Consider the following 16964-nt stretch of genomic DNA (forward strand, 5'->3'; position numbering starts at 1 on the left):
TGTGGGTTTTCCCCAAATCCCGTTCCAGACATCTATCTGTTCTCTCTGTACATCCACGTGGATTTCCCCTGAGTAGTCTGGGTCCATTGCACAATCCAAAGACGTACTGGGTAGGTTAATTGGCCATTGTAAGTTGTCCCGTGATTAGGTAGGGGTCAACGGAGATGTTGGGGGTTGCCGGTTAGCACAACTCGAGGGGCCGGAAAGGACCAGCACATGCTGATTCTCTACCTTTAAAAAAAGTCTCTTTCTGGTCCCCTCACAGTGGGAGGCTGTTAGACAGACACATGAGTGTACTGGGAATGGAGGCTTATTGATTATGTAATTTGCAGGTCGAATCTGTGGTGAGGAAGGCAAACGCAATGTAAGCATTTGTTTCGAGAGGAGGAGAATATAAAAGCTAGGATGTGATGTGGAGGCTTTCTAAAGCCCAGGTGAGGCCTCACTTGGAGCTGTTTCGGACCCCCTATTTAAGAAAGGATGTGCTACCTCGGAGAGGGTACAGAGGAGGTTCACAAGGGTGATTCCAGAAATGAAAAGGTTATCATCTGAGCAGTAATTGGTGGCTCTAGGCATTTAGTCTCTGGAGTTTAGAAGAATGAGGGAGGATCTGATTAAAAGCTATTGAATGTTGAAAGGACTAGATAGAGTGGAGGCCAGGTAACTGTGGGCACCTAAGACAGAGGGTGATAGATTCTTGATTGGTCAGAGCACGGAGAGATATGGGGAGAGGGCAGGAGATCGGAGCTGAGAGGGAAATGGACCAGCCATGATGAAATGGCAGAGCAGACTCGATGGGCTGAATGGTCTAACTCTGATCCCATGTCCGATGGTCTTATGTCCAGAAAGGTGAGCGGGGGTAGGTTCGAAGGAAGATGTACAGAGCACGTTGTGTGGATTGAGCTGCCGGGGGTGGGGGTGGAGACGGATATGGTAGAGGTGTTTACAGGCTGTTAGACAGACGTGAATGTGTGGGGGAATGGGGGGGAGACAGACCATGTGCAGGGAATGGAGGACCATGGACCATGTACAAGCAGAGGGGATTCAGTTTAATTTGACATCCTGTTCAGCACATATAGGTTCGACGCTTCATGTTCTGTTCCCCTGAATTCTACAGAGGTGACCTTGCAATTCAAGATTGAACACAGAGAAGCCTCTCCAAGTCTATAATGGGACCTCACTCACGCATTAATAATGTTAGATTAATCTGCACCATTTAATTAATCTTTAAAAAGATTAACCCCTAAACAGTTATTTAACAGTCAGTGTCTCTTGGCGTTTTAAATATTGATTAGCAGATTCCAGTGAAACGGTGCAATTATAGAGGTTAGGCCTTCTAACAAAGGTAGGGTCTTATCGCTTATAATCGCATGGGAATTTCAGTCAGAAACAGAAAGAAAGCACTTGCGTTTAATTTAATATCTGTGCCAAGGGGAGTGTAGTGTTGGTAGGAGTCTAGGTGGGGCTCTCGGTACAGCCTGGGCAAGTAACTGCTGTGCATTTTGTGCAAAGTGCAGAGGCTGCGTGCCGGTGGGAGGGATGGGGTGGTGATCAGTGGGATCCTCTAGCCCCAGCATAGTCAAGCTGCTCGACAGTCACCAAGTGGTTTAAGGTAGAGGGTGATAACTTTTCGACTGGCTTACAGGGAGAATGGGGTGGGAAAATTAACCACGATTGAATGGTGGAACAGACCCGATGGGCAGAATAGCCAAGTTCCATTCTGGTATCTTGTGGTTTTGTGATCTATGGGTGTTGTGGCGGGAGGGTAGATGGACTGTCGATCACTGGGCTGCTGTGACAGTGTTGAGCTCCCCAAGTGCCCGAGTGTATTTAAGGCAGAGGTTGATAAATTCTGATTGGTAAGGGTCCTACAGGGAGAAGGCGTAACGGTCAAGAAACTGGGGGTTGTACATCAGCCATGTTTGAATTGTAGAACAGACTTGATGGGCCCAATGGCCTGATCTATTTAAATGTAGGAGCAGAATTAGGCCATTCAGCCCATCAAGTCTGCTCCACCATTCCATCATGGCTGATTTATTATCCCTCTCAACCCCATTCTCTTCATAACCTTTGATTTATGGATTGGGCGGTCTGCCCTGTCCTGGGCACTGGGAGTTTCTGGAGCCAGACTCAGCCAGGCGAGTGGGAAAGCCTTGGTGTGCTAGGAGGTGGGTCCCCTACTACAGGATCCCCAGCATCTGCTTGTTTCCCCGAGCGATGTGGGAGCCATTATTCTGAAATCCTGTAGCACAGCAGAAACAATGTGATGTGAGGCCCTTTAAAGTTGCTATGGGAACGCCTGCAGTGACATCACCAGGCGGAATCAGTCTAGAAATATGCCTATTTCTCCTTTGCTGGTGTTTCTCCTGCTTCAACTTCCATCTCCCAGCCTCCCCCTTCTGATAATGATGAGCAAGTGGGTCTGCTCCACCATTCCAACATGGCTGATTTATTACCTTCTCAACCCTATCCTCCTGCCTTCTCCCCATGACCTTTGACACCCTGACTGATCAAGAACCTATCAACCTCTGCTTTCAAAATACCCGGTGACTTGGCCTCCACAGCTGAAAAAGGCACAAATTCCACAGATATGTTGCCTTCTGGCTAAAGAAATTCCTCCTCACCACTGTTCTAGATGGACATCCCTGTATTGATAGACTGCGCCTTCTGATCCGAGTCACTATAGGAAAGGTTTCCATCAAAGCAAATCCCCATTCCATATCCCACTAAACCTTTCCCATTCACATATCTGAGCAAGTGCTTTTGAATGTTCTTAATGAACCCGCTTCAAGCACGTCACTTAGCAAAGTTCAAAGTTCACAGTTCAAAGCAGATTTTATTACATATACATCACCATATACAACTCTGAGATTCATCTTCCTGCGGGCGTACTCAGCAAATCTATATAGTACCTATAACAGGACCAATAAAAGATCACCCGGAGTGCAGAAGACAACAAACTGGGCAAGTGGAAATATAAATGAATAGCAATAAATAATGAGAACATGAGATCATGAGATAAAGAGTCCTTAAAGTGAGATCATTGGCTGTGGGAACATCTCAATGGTTAGGCAAGTGAGTGTAGCCCTTTTGTTGAAGAGCCTGATGGTTGAGGGGTAGAGACTGTTCTTGAACCTGGTGTTGTGAGTCCTGAGGCTCCTGTACCTTCTTCCTGATGGCAGCAGTGAGAAGGGAGCATGGCCTAGACAGTGGGGATCTCTGATGATGGATGCTGCTTTCCTGTGACAACACTCCGTGTAGATGTGCTCCCCTCAACCCTTCCCTGTGGAAGTGACTCCTACATTCATCCCATCCCATCCTATTAAATCTTTCCCCTCTCAGCTTTAACCTGTGCCCTCTAGTTCATGATTCCCCACCCCTGGGGAAAGGATTGTGATCTCTCATCTGATCAATGCCCTCATAATTTTATGCCCAGGAGCCCAGAACCAGCAGCTGCTGATGTTGAGGATCAAGCTGGAAATTCCAGAGAAATCCATTTTCCCGGAGGGCTGGGATGGAGGGAATGTGAGATTTGCTCCCACAGGGAGGGGTTGAGGGGGGAGGGAGAGAGGACAGAAGAGAAGGGATGAGAGGAGGCAGGAATAGGCAGAAATACCAGCAGAGCATGGATGGGTCGAATGACCACGTTACCAAGGATGGTTCTTACTGCTTACCTTCACCAATCTCCTACATTCCCTCTAACCCTTTCATCCTTTTGGCCCATCGAGTCTGTGCTGACCCCAGCAAGTGCCCAATGATACCCGTGCTTCACTAATCCACACAGTCCCACTATCTCCACCTCCCAGGTCGATGCCCTCACCCACATGCTGGGGGAACCGATTAACCCACCATTTCCCCCTCCCAGGTCAATGCCCTCACCCACATTCTGGGGGAACTGATTAACCCACCAGCCCCACATGTGGAAGGAAACCCGAGTCAGGGTAAGTCTGTGCAGTCAGAGAGAGATCATGTGAACTCCACACAGACAGCACTGGAGGTCAGGAGAAGGCGATCAGGGAGCATCAAGCTCTGATTGAACAGAGCAATGGGGTGCAGAGTGTATGTGTTTGAACCGCCTGTCTCACATCTCATTACATCTGATGTACCTTCAGTTTCAACGCCATTCTTATGCCTTCTCTGAGTAACCTTTGACTAACAAAGAACCTATCAACCCTCACTTTAAATAGACACAATGACTTGGCCTCCACAGCCATCTGTGGCAATGAATTTCACAGATTCACTCCCCTCTGGGCAAAGAAATTCCTTTTCGTTTTTGTTCTAAATGGACGTCCCTCTATTCTGAGGCTGTACCTGGTCCTAGACTCCCCCATTATAGGAAACATCCCCTCCACATTCACTCTATCTGTGCCCTCTGGTCCTAGACTCCCCCACGATAGGAAACATCCCCTCCACATCCACTCTATCTGTGCCATCTAGTCCTAGACTCCCCCACTATAGGAAGCATCCTCTCTACATCCACTCTATCTCTATCATCTGGTCCTAGACTCCCCCACTATAGGAAACATCCTCTCCACATCCACTCTATCTGTGTGCTCTGGTCCTAGACTCTCCCACTATAGGAAACATCCTCTCCACATCCACTCTATCTGTGTCCTCTGGTCCTAGACTCCCCCATTACAGGAAACATCCTCTCCACATCCACTCTATCTGTGTCCTCTGGTCTTAGACTCCCCCACAATAGGAAACATCCTCTCCACATCCACTCCATCTGTGCCCTGGTCCTAGACACCCCCACTATAGGAAACATCCTCTCTACATTCACTCTATCTGTGATCCTAGGCTCCCCCACTATAGGAAACATCCCCTCCACATCCACTCCATCTGTGCCCTCTGGTCCTAGACTCCCCCACTATAGGAAGCATCCTCTCCACATCCACTCTATCTGTGTCCTCTGGTCCTAGACTCTCCCACTATAGGAAACATCCTCTCCACATCCACTCTATCTGTGTCCTCTGGTCCTAGACTCCCCCATTACAGGAAACATCCTCTCCACATCCACTCTATCTGTGTCCTCTGGTCTTAGACTCCCCCACAATAGGAAACATCCTCTCCACATCCACTCTATCTGTGTCCTCTTGTCCTAGACTCCCCCACAATAGGAAACATCCTCTCCACACCCACTCCATCTGTGTCCTCTGGTCCTAGACTCCCCCACGATAGGAAGAATCCTCTCTACATCCACTCTATCTGTGTCCTCTGGTCCTAGACTCCCCCACTACAGGAAACATCCTCTCCACATCCACTCTATCTGTGCCCTCTGGTTCTAGACTCCCCCACTATAGGAAGCATCCACTCTATCTGGGTTTTTGAATGAGATGCCCCTTCATTCAACTGAACTCCAGCAAGTACAGACCCAGCACCATGAAACACTCCACATTTGTTAACCCCTTTCATACCAGAATCATTCTCCTGAACCTCAGCTGGTTTATTTAACATAGTTTTGGTGTATTTTATTTTGAGCATTAGGGATGGATCCAGTTTTGAGCTTGCCGGAGACAGATTGTTCTGTACAGTGTTAGCCTTTGCCAATGACTTTGCAGTGTGGGCTGTCAAGGGTTAATTGGAACGTGGAGATAGAGTATATAGTGTACTGCCTTCACTCGAGTTGAGCGAGGGGTGTCTGTTGATGGGACCCACACATTGTGGTGCCGTGTGGTGTCTGTGGTGGGTGGTCAGGTTTCCTGCTTGTTCACTCTCTCCTATCACAGCCGCTGCCTGTTCCCTGTGTCACAGCAGAGCTCACTCTCCTGCAGAGCAGCTCTCCTCCCTTTGAATCCAGGTGTCTGCATCGAGCGCAATGTCACCCCAGTTTCCAGATGTCAGGCTGATTTCGGTGTTATCTTTAAAGTGTTCCCTTTGCCCACCAGGGGCTCACTGACCAGGGAGGGAAGGGTCTGTGCGGGGAGACGTGAGTTGGGCATCCGAGTGACATGACCTATTTGCTGGAGTTGGCATTGCGTTACCGTGGTTACCGTGCTCCTTTCCGACTGGAACATATCTGTCCTTTAGTCTGTGCAATTGGCACTTAACCGCCACGTGTCGGATGTGAAACAGCTGTTCCCAACGAACCTGCCCACTGTCCTCACAATCTGGCCTGCTTCATGGTTTCCGGGGCTCCGAAGTGCAGACTGCAGGTGGCGCATAATTCAGCTCCATACGGCAACGGAGGAAGGACGACACAGGAATGGTGAGAGGAAGAGGCTATTCATCCAGCAAACTAATCAAACCACCAAGAACAGCGTGGAGGCCTGAGGGGGAGGAGGCTTGCTCATTGCTGATCTGGTGTTCTCTGTTATCCTACAGAGCGCTGTGGGCACTGGACTGTGTGGTGACAATTGCCGGCTGACCCAGCACACCCTAGGGTGTGTTCGTATGTTAACAAAAACAATGCAGTTCATTGTGTATTTCCATCCATAGGGATCGATAAATGTATCTGTGTCTAACAAAGCTCTGGAGTGTGTTGCAGAACAGAGAGACCTGAGGATACAGGGACACAGTTCCCACACAGTGAATCTATGTCTAACAGGGCTCTGGACTATGTTATAGACCAGAGAGACCTGCAGATACAGGAGCACAATTCCCTGATAGAGAATCTTTGTCTAACAGGTCTCTGGAGCCTGTTGTAGAACAGAGAGGCTTGTGGGCACAGGGACACTGTTCTCTGATAGTGAATCTGTGTCTAACAGGGCTCTGAACTGTGTTGTAGAACTGAGAGACCTGCGGACACAGGAACACGGTTCCCTCATAGGGCATCTGTGTCTAACAGGGCTCTGAACCGTGTTGTAGAACTGAGAGACCTGCGGACACAGGAACACGGTTCCCTCATAGGGCATCTGTGTCTAACAGGGCTCTGAACCGTGTTGTAGAACTGAGAGACCTGCGGACACAGGAACACGGTTCCCTGATAGAGAATCTGTGTCTAACAGGGCTCTGGAGTGTTTTGGAGAACAGAGAGATCTCGGGGTACAAGAAACATCAGTTAGACAAGATGTTGAAGAAGGTTAGAATCAAAATCAGTTTAATATCATTGGCCTATGTCGTGAAATTTGTCGCATTTGCTGCGGCAGTACAATGTAATACATAATAATATTAAAAACAGAATTACAGTATGGATATACATTTTAAATTCTTAAATTAAGTAAGTAGTCTAAAAATAGAAATTTTCGTTTCATTGTACACACGATAAAAAGTTCTGAATCAGTATCTGACTGCGCTGGAGTTTGTTGGCGATCAGTGAGTCCTAGGTGTATAGGAACTTGGTTCACTGAAAGTTTAATCGTAGGTAGACAGGATGGTGAAGAAGGATCTCAGCCCAAGACATCCACTGTTTATTCCTTTTCATATATGCTGCCTTACCTGCCCAGTCCCTCCAGGATATTGTGTGTGTTGGTGAAGAAGCTGTGTGACCTTTATGGGTCAGGCCTATTACATTTACCACTCCTTTCCATCGAGCATTCATTCCTTCTGGGAAAAGCAGGAATGTTCAGGGAAACGGAAGCTGGGGTTACAACAGTGAATGGTGGCTGTGAGGGGTGTTCAGGGTGTTGGTGAGGTCACATGGAAGCTCTGTAAACAGTCCTGTCTGGAGAGAGTACAGAAACGTAGAAGGGGCTGATCTACAAGGAATAGATCAGCAGACTCCCATTGGCTGTCCACATGATCTATGCTTCTTATCATCTTCTTATCAATTCACCTCTCATCCTCCTTCACTCCAAAGTGAAAAGCCTGAGCTAATTCAACCTACCCTCACAGGCAGCCTCCTGGTAAATCTCCTCAATCTCCCCTTCCCTCCCACATTGCTGTCCATTTTTCTGTCATCCATGTGCTTATCGAAGCATCCTTTAAACTTGCCCAATGTATCTGCCTCTCCCACCCTCCCTGGCAGTGTGTTCCACACACACACCACTTTCTGTGTAAAAAACCTACCTCTGACATCCACCCTCACTATACTTCCCTCCAGTTGTCTTAAGCTTGCATCCTGCTGACAGTGCTGGTGTTGATACTGCCAAAGGTGGGGCCACTTCAGTCACAGAGTGATGGTGCTTTCAGTACCACATTCCCATTCCATCATCAGGGACCCCCACCACCCAGGCCGTGCTCTCTCCTCGTTGCTGCCATTGGGAAGGAGGTACAGGAGCCTCAGGTCCCACACCACCAGGTTCAGGAAGCATCCTTTAAACATGCCTCAACCATCAACCATCAGGCTCCTGAACCAGTGTGCGGATAACTTCACTCACTACTGGACTGAACTGATTCTATAACAAACCGACCACGCTCAAAGACTCCACAACTCGTGTTCTTGGTATTATTTATTTACTGTTTATTTGGAGCCACTGAACACGAGAGCACAGATACAGTTTAACGGTCAAAGTTGGCCTTACTCCAATTTAGAATCTTAGCCCGCGGACCAGACCCATGGCTTGGCATTGTGATCACTCAGTTCAAAGTGTTCCCCTTCACAAACTTCTGTCACCTGCCCTGTCCCATTCCCTCGTAGCAGATCAAGTATCGTGCGCTCTTTCTCATTGGCAGTTCCACGTACTGATTAAAGAAACTTTCCTGAACACATTTGACGAAAATAAGTGTACAGAATTCTGAGGGGTACAGGGAAGGTAAATGCAAGCAGGCTTTTTCCATTGAGGTTGGGTCAGACTACAACTAGAGGTCATGGGTTAAAGGTGAAAGGTGAAAAGTTTAAAGGGAACAAGAGGGGGAACTTCTTCACGCAGAGGGTAGTGAGAGCGTAGAATGAGCTGCCAGCACAAGTGGTGCTTGTGAGCTCAATTTCAACGTTTAAGAGAAGTTTAGATAGGTAGAAGGATGGCAGAGGTGTAGAGGTATGGAGGGCTACGGTCCCGGAACAGGTTGAGGGGAGTAGGCAGTTTAAATGGTTCAGCATGGACTAGATGGGCCAAAGAGCCATTTCTGTGCTATACTTTTCTATGCCTCTATCCCATCCAGCCCTTTTACAGTATGGGAGTCCGAGTCAATATGTGGAAAGTTAAATTCACCTACTATCACAACCTTATGTTTCTTGCAACAGTCTGCAACCTCTCAACAAATTTGCTCGCTGGAAGTTGGGTGACCCGTAACTTAAAGGCATGAATCTGGCCGCACTGTAACATTCTTTGGTGGAGTAGACACAGGTGCAGAGTAAACTCAGGGCTCGTAGTAGAAATGATAGGATTTATTCAGAGAACGAAACATGTGATAATCAAACTAACTTAGCACACAGACTGAAGTCCAGCCTCAGTGAATAGCTTGGCTTCAACAGACATAAAACACGGGAAACCCGAGTGGGCCGAAATCAAAAATGAATCACGAGAGTACGAAAAGCATGAGGAAACCGTATTCACATAACGAGGAAACCGTATTCACATAATGAGGAAAAACACAGTGATGGCTTCACAATAAAAGTCATTAAGCAATTCTAATGATCTGACGTTCAGCTGCCTCAAGACCCGGTGCTCCTCGCTGGTCTGAACGGTTTATGACACATAACTTTTTTATTTCTCAGTTCCATCCATAAAGACGCACTAGATGAGTTCTCCAGTCTGTCCTGACTGAGCACTGCCGTGACCATCTTCCCTGACTGGTAACATCACCCCTCCACCTTCGATCCTTCCCGCTCTGTCACATCTAAAACAACAGAACCTTGGAATCCAAAGGAAATCTGCAGATGCTGGAAGTTCAAGCAGTACACACAAAATGCTGGTGGAACACTGCAGGTCAGGCAGCATCTACAGGGAGAAGCGCTGTCGATGTTTCGGGCCGAGACCCTTTGTCAGAACCTCGGAATATTGAGCTGCCAGTTCCGCCTCTCCTGCAACCAGCTCTCACTAGTGGCTACAGTATCGTAGTTCCAAGGTGCTGATCTGCCCTGAGCTCACCCGCCTTTCCCACAATACAGTGAAGTATACTCACTCTGGATGCTCGTCCCACTGTGCTCAGACTTTTGATCCCTGACTTTGTATGTCAGCTTAACAACATCGGCCTCCACAACCACTCCACTCTCTGCTCTGGCACTCTCACTTGCATCTTATATTGCTAGCAATTTTGTTTTTTGCACACCCACCTTAACAAAGACATCCCAACTCCATTCTCACTGTCTCTGCACCTCTGGTGTCTGGAGCGGGTGTGTGGGAGGTCCAGCGTCTCCAATCGGCATGAGTAACATCCGCTTCCCCACGTGACTTCTCACCTCCCAGTCCCCCGAACCACCTCGATCCCTGTGGGTAACTCGGGAAAATCCCGCAGGTCCCCCTACCATCAGCATGGTCATGTAGTGGTTAGCACAATGCTTTACAGTACCTGCGACCTGGGTTCAATTCCCGTCACTGTCTGTAAGGAGTGGGCAAATGTTAGTGTAGTGATTAGCACAATGCTTTACAGTACCAGTGATCTGGGTTCAAATCCCATCACTGTCTGTAAGGAGCGGGCAGAGATTAGTGTAGTAATTAGCACAGTGCTTTACAGAACCAGTGTAAGGAGCTTGTAGGTTCTCCTCATGAATTCATGGGTTTCCTCCAGGTGCTCCGGTTTCCTCCCACAGTGCAAAGACGTACTGGATGGAAGGTTATTTGGTCATTGTAAATTGTGGCGTGATTAGATTAGGGTTAAATTGAGAGATTACTGGGCTCGAAGGGCCAGAAGGGCCTACTCTGTATGTCAGTAACTAAATAAAAAGCCCCTCAGTACAGGATGGGACCCAGAGCCCATGTCCCAGAGTGGGGTGTGGTGGCTGATGAGATACTGACCACCAGAGGCAACACAGTCCCATGTTCTGAAGGAGGGGTAGTGGTGGGTAACAACACTGGGCCCTGCTGGTAACACGCAGAGACCTGAGTCACCAGAGAGACGCTGACTCCATTAATATACAGATCTGTACCCAGCACAACATGCATCCATTCTCCTGGGGATCCTCTCAGCTGAGCCTCCCAATCTCCAATTTCATACATCACCGCGAAACGTAAGGAATTCTGCAGGCGTGGAAATCTTCATCGGCACACTCAAAACGCTGGGGGACTCAGCAGGTCAGGCAGCATCTATGGAGAGAGATAACCGGACCCTTCATCAGGACTGGAAAGGAAGGGGGATGAAGCCAGAATGAGAAGGTGGGGGAGAGGAGGGGTACAAATAGGCAGGTGAGAGGTGAGAGGGAGAGGGTGGTTGTACTGGGGGGATGAAGTGAGAAGCTGGGGGTGAGAGGTGGGAGAATTTCTCTTTGCACATTGATAGTTTGTCTGTCTTTGTGAGTAGCTTTTCATTGATTCTATTGTATTTCTTTGTTCCGCTGTGAAGGCCTGCAGGAAAATGACATATACATAGTTCAACAATAACTTAACTTTGAACTTTGAACACACAAAGTATTGGAGGCCTCTGACCTTCAGTCCTTGACCCTGGTCTCTCAGTCTCACAGACATCAGACCTCTGACCTCCAGTCCATAAGACCATAAGACATTGGAGCAGAATTAGGCCATTCAGCCCATCAAGAATGCTCTGCCATTCTATCATGGCTGATCCTGGACCCCACTCAACCCCATACACCTGCCTTCTCGCCATATCCTTTGATGCCCTGACCGATCCAAAAACTATCAACTTCCAACTTAAATATACACATGGACTTGGCGCTCAGCACAATTGGTGGCAGAGCAGTCCACAGATTCACTACTCTCTGGCTAAAAAAAATTCCTTCTTACCTCTGTTCTAAAGGGTCACCCCTCAATTTTGAGGCTGTGCCCCCTAGTTCTGGATACTAAGTAAAAATCTGAAAATCCAAGTTAATAAATTCCACCTCCTCTCCTTATTTTACCCTGCTTGTTATTTCCTCGAAGAACTCTAACAGATTTGTCAGGCAAGATTTCCCTTGACAGAAACCATGCTGATTTGACTTATTTTATCATTAGTCTCCGAGTGCCTTGAAATCTCATCCTAAATAAAAGACTCCAACACTTTCCCAAGCACTTAGGTTAGGCTAACCTGCCTGTAATTTTCTTTCTTTTTCTTCCCCGCTTCTTAAAGAGTGGAGTGACATTTGCGATCTTCCAGTCCTCCAAGACGATGCCACAGTCAAGTGATTCTTGAAAGTTCATGACCAATGCATCCACTGTCTCTTCAGCAACCTTTTGCAGGACTCTGGGATGCAGTCCATCTGGTTCAGGTGACATTTCCACCTCAAGCCCTTTCTGTTTGCGAGCACTTTTCCCTTTGCAGCAGCAGTTAGCAGTCATAGAACAGCACAGTACAGGCCCTTCGGCCCACAATGTTGTGCCGAACCTTAAACCCTGCCTCCCACATATCCCCCAACTTAAATTCCTCCATATACCTGTATAGTAGTCTCTTAAATCTCACTAGTGTATCCGCCTCCACCACTGACCCTGGCAGTGCATTCCACGCACCAACCACTCTCTGAGTGAAAAACCTTCCTCTAATATCCCCCTTGAACTTCCCGCCCCTTACCTTAAAGCCATGTCCTCTAGTATTGAGCAGTGGTGCCCTGGGGAAGAGGCGCTGGCTGTCCACCCTATCTATTCCTCTTAATATCTTGTATACCTCTATCATGTCTCCTCTCATCTTTCTTCTCTCCAGAGAGTAAAGCCCTAGCTCCCTTAATCTCTGATCATAATGCATACTGTCTAAACCAAACAGCATCCTGGTAAATCTCCTCTGTGCCCTTTCCAATGCTTCCACATCCTTCCTATAGTGAGGTGACCAGAACTGGACAGAGTACTCCAAGTATGGCCTAACCAGAGTTTTATCATTACATCATGACTCTTAAACTCTATCCCTTGACTTATGAAAGCTAACACTCCATAAGCTTTCTTTACTACCCTATCTACCTGTGAGGCAACTTTCAGGGTTCTGTGAACATGTACCCCCAGATCCCTCTGATCCTCCACACTACCAAGTATCCTGCCATATATTTTGTACTCTACCTTGGAGTTTGTCCTTCCAAAGTGTACCACCTCACACTTCTCCAGGTTGAATTCCATCTGACACTTCTCAGCTCATTTTTGCATCCTATCAATGTCTCTCTGCAATCTTCGACAATCCTCTACACTATCCACAACACCACCAATCTTTGTGTCCTCTGCAAACTTGACAACCCACCCTTCTACCCCCACCTTTAGGTTGTTAATAAAAATTACGAAAAGTAGGGGTCCCAGAACAGATCCTTGTGGGACACCGCTAGTCACAACCCTCCAGTCTGAATGTACTCCCTCCACTATGACCCCCTGCTTTCTGCAGGCAAGCCAATTCTGAATCCACCTGGCCAAACTTCCCTGGATCCCATGCCTTCTGACTTTCTGAATAAGCCTACCATGTGGAACCTTGTCAAATGCCTTACTAAAATCCATGTAGATCACATCCACTGCACTGCCCTCATCTATATGCCTGGTCACCTCCTCAAAGAACTCTGACAGGCTTGTTAGACATGATCTGTCCTTCACAAAGCCATGCTGACTGTCCCTGATCAGACCACGATTCTCTAAATGCCCATAGATCCTATCTCTGAATCTTTTCCAACAGCTTTCCCACCGCAGACATAAGGCTCACTAGTCTATAATTACCCGGACTATCCCTACTACCTTTTTTGAACAAGGGGACAACTTTCGCCTCCCTCCAGTACTCCAGTACCATTCCCGTGGACAACGAGGACATAAAGATCCTAGCCAGAGGCTCATCAATCTCTTCCCTCGCCTCATGGAGCAGCCTGGGGAATATTCCATCAGGCCCCGGGGACTTATCCGTCCTAATGTATTTTAACAACTCCAACACCTCCTCTCCCTTAATATCAAGATGCTCCAGAACATCAACCTCACTCATATTGTCCTCACTATCATCAAGTTCCCTCTCAGTGGTGAATACTGAAGAGAAGTATTCATTGAGGACCTCGCTCACTTCCACAGCCTCCAGGCACATCTTCCCACTTTTATCTCTAATCGGTCCTACCTTCACTCCTGTCATCCTTTTGTTCTTCACATAATTGAAGAATGCCTTGGGGTTTTCCTTTACCCTACTTGCCAAGGCCTTCTCATGCCCCCTTCTTGCTCTTCTCAGCCCCTTCTTAAGCTCCTTTCTTGCTACCCTATATTCCTCAATAGACCCATCTGATCCTTGCTTCCTAAACCTCATGTATGCTGCCTTCTTCCACCTGACTAGATTTTCCACTTCACTTGTCACCCATGGTTCCTTCACCCTACCATTCTTTATCTTCCTCACTGGGACAAATTTATCCCTAACATCCTGCAAGAGATCCTTAAACATCGACCACATGTCCATAGTACATTTCCCTGCAAAAACATCATCCCAATTCACACCCACAAGTTCTAGCCTTATAGCCTCATAATTTGCCCTTACCCAATTAAAAATTTTCCTATCCTCTCTGATTCTATCCTTTTCCATGATAATGCTAAAGGTCAGGGAGTGGTGATCACTGTCCCCCAGATGCTCACCCACTGACAGATCTGTGACCTAACCCAGTTAGTTACCTAATACTAGATCTAGTATGGCATTCCCCCTAGTCGGCCTGTCAACATACTGTGACAGGAATCCATCCTGGACACACTTAACAAACTCTGCCCCATCTAAACCCTTGGAACTAATCAAATGCCAATCAATATTAGGGAAGTTAATATAACAACACTGATAACAACCCTGTTATTTTTTCATCTTTCCAAAATCTGCCTCCCAATCTGCTCCTCAGTATCTCTGCTGCTACCAGGGGGCCTATAGAATACCCCCAGTAGAGTAACTGCTCCCTTCCTGTTCCTGACTTCCACCCATACTGACTCAAAAGAGGATCCTGCTACGTTACCCACCCTTTCTGTAACTGTAATAGTATCCCTGATCAGTAATGCCACCCCTCCTCCCCTTTTCCCCCCTCTCTATTCCTTTTAAAGCACTGAAATCCGGGAATATTGAGAATCCATTCCTGCCCTGGTGCCAGGCAAGTCTCTGGATTAGCAACAGCTCTCAGTCCATCTCCCTGACACTCACAGACATCAGATCTTCAGTCCTTGACCTTTGACTCAGCCTCACAGACATTTGGCCTCTGACCTCCAGCTCTCGATCCTTCCCTTTCAGCTTCACAGACAGTGGCTCACGATGCTGACTGAGAGGCGGACGGGGTGTTTACGCTGCAGTTTGTAAACGTCAGCAGTAGGTTTCTCACTTTCCCACTAAGAATATCTATCTGTGCAGCTCACTCTGCTTGTGGAAAACAGCAGTTACCAGTGTCGAGCCATGACACAGAGCAGTGTTATGCATTTATTAATATAATTACCCATATCGGGGTTTGCTGTGTTGTGCTGGCACAACACACAGCAAAAATAACATTCAAAGATTATAAAGAACTAGATACAAAATAAAGTCTGGGCTCCACAGACCCCCTGGTTAATGGTAAGGGACCATGGCAAGAGAAAGGTTCAGACCCCCGGCTGAGCTGTTAAACCACAGTTGTGGAATGAAATGAGCATAAATACATCAATATCTGCATGTGCTGTTAAAGAAAAAGGCCGGGATGTAATGCTAAGGCTTTATAAGGCACTGGTCAGACCACACTGTGAGCAACTTTAGGCCCCTTATCGAAGAAAGGATATGCTGGTTTTGGAGAAGCTCGAGAGGAGGGTTCAGAGCAATGATCCCAGAAATGAAAGGGTTAAGGTATGAGAAGCATTTGATGGCTCTGGGCCTGAACTCACTGGAGTTTAGATGAATAGTGGGGGGGGGGGGGAACCTAATGAACATTGAAAAGCCTAGATAGAGTGGATGTGGAGAGGATGTTTCCTATAGTGGGGGAGCCTAGGACCAGAGGGCACAGATAGAGTGGATGTGGAGAGGACGTTTCCTATAGTGGGTGAGTCTAGGACCAGAGGACACAGATAGAGTGGATGTGGAGAGGACGTTTCCTATAGTGGGTGAGTCTAGGACCAGAGGACACAGATAGAGTGGATGTGGAGAGGACGTTTCCTATAGTGGGGGAGTCTAGGACCAGAGGACACGGATAGAGTGGATGTGGAGAGGATGTTTCCTATAGTGGGTGAGTCTAGGACCAGAGGACACAGATAGAGTGGACGTGGAGAGGATATTTCCTATAGTGGGGGAGTCTAGGACCAGAGGACACAGATAGAGTGGATGTGGAGAGGACGTTTCCTATAGTGGGTGAGTCTAGGACCAGAGGACACAGATAGAGTGGATGTGGAGAGGACGTTTCCTATAGTGGGTGAGTCTAGGACCAGAGGACACAGATAGAGTGGACGTGGAGAGGATATTTCCTAGAGTGGGGGAGTCTAGGACCAGAGGACACAGATAGAGTGGATGTGGAGAGGATGTTTCCTATAGTGGGAGAGTCTAGGACCAGAGGACACAGATAGAGTGGATGTGGAGAGGACGTTTCCTATAGTGGGGGAGCCTAGGACCAGAGGGCACAGATAGAGTGGATGTGGAGAGGACGTTTCCTATAGTGGGGGAGCCTAGGACCAGAGGGCACAGATAGAGTGGATGTGGAGAGGACGTTTCCTATAGTGGGTGAGTCTAGGACCAGAGGACACAGATAGAGTGGATGTGGAGAGGACGTTTCCTATAGTGGGTGAGTCTAGGACCAGAGGACACAGATAGAGTGGATGTGGAGAGGACGTTTCCTATAGTGGGGGAGTCTAGGACCAGAGGACACGGATAGAGTGGATGTGGAGAGGATGTTTCCTATAGTGGGTGAGTCTAGGACCAGAGGACACAGATAGAGTGGACGTGGAGAGGATATTTCCTATAGTGGGGGAGTCTAGGACCAGAGGACACAGATAGAGTGGATGTGGAGAGGCCGTTTCCTATAGTGGGTGAGTCTAGGACCAGAGGACACAGATAGAGTGGATGTGGAGAGGACGTTTCCTATAGTGGGTGAGTCTAGGACCAGAGGACACAGATAGAGTGGACGTGGAGAGGAT

The 16964-nt window shown here is 47.7% G+C and overlaps 1 protein-coding gene across 1 annotated transcript in view; it reads left to right on the plus strand.

The window, feature by feature from the left end:
* LOC132384107 (neurexin-1-like) overlaps positions 1-16964 on the plus strand; it is a 1241271-nt gene that overhangs the window by 200165 nt on the left and 1024142 nt on the right. The window lies entirely within an intron of this gene.

Source organism: Hypanus sabinus, chromosome 31 (assembly GCF_030144855.1).
Source record: "Hypanus sabinus isolate sHypSab1 chromosome 31, sHypSab1.hap1, whole genome shotgun sequence".
In the NCBI taxonomy this organism is placed as follows: domain Eukaryota; kingdom Metazoa; phylum Chordata; class Chondrichthyes; order Myliobatiformes; family Dasyatidae; genus Hypanus; species Hypanus sabinus.